Here is a 774-nt window from a genome sequence, read left to right as displayed (position 1 = left end):
ACACTTAGGCTGGCCGGCATGTGTCCTTCTTCGTTCCTGTGTCTGTCCCTTCGGGGAAATGTCACGCGATGAATACCGGAGTCCTGTTAGCCCGCTACAGCCCGGTTCACCGGAGTCCTGCTAGCCCAGTGCTACAGCCTGGATTCACTCGCTGATGACCGACACGTTCGATGTTGGGTCATGGATGCCTGTCCCTGTAAGTTTGTGCCACTTTGGGTTTACGACTAGCCATGTCAGCCCGGGCTCCTTACCATATGGATGCTAGCGACACTATCATATACGTGTGCCAAAAGACGCAAACGGTCCCGGGCAAAGGTAAGGCGACACCCATGGGAATACCGTGCGTGAGGCCGCAAAGTGATATGGGGTGTTACATGCTAGATCGATGTGGCATTGAGTCGGGGTCCTGACAGCGTTGGTATCAGAGAGAGAAGGAAGTTACCTGGCCTCACCCGTGCAGCCCACCAGAGCCTGGCCCAGCTCCTCCAGCGGCCCAGCCCGCCACCGGTACCCCCTGTCGTCTTCCATCCCCTCGCCCCGAAGCTGCTCGGTGGCGCGCGCGGCCACGCGCCCTGGCCACCTCCTCCCTCCCAGCCTGCCTGGCTCCTCCTCAATGCCCCGGTGACGCCACGCACCTCCCCGACCCCCCTCTCACTTCTCCCTCGCTCTCTGGACCTCCCTCCCCCTCGCTCCTCTGTTTCTCCCCCCATGACCGAGAGTCGCCGTCGCCGCCGCTCGCCAAAACCACGGCCACCGGGCCTCCCTCGCTCCCCC

This window comes from Triticum dicoccoides, chromosome 7A (assembly GCF_002162155.2).
Source record: "Triticum dicoccoides isolate Atlit2015 ecotype Zavitan chromosome 7A, WEW_v2.0, whole genome shotgun sequence".
Classification (NCBI taxonomy): domain Eukaryota; kingdom Viridiplantae; phylum Streptophyta; class Magnoliopsida; order Poales; family Poaceae; genus Triticum; species Triticum dicoccoides.
The sequence above is the reverse complement of the archived record's forward strand: the minus strand, read 5'-3'. Positions refer to the sequence as shown.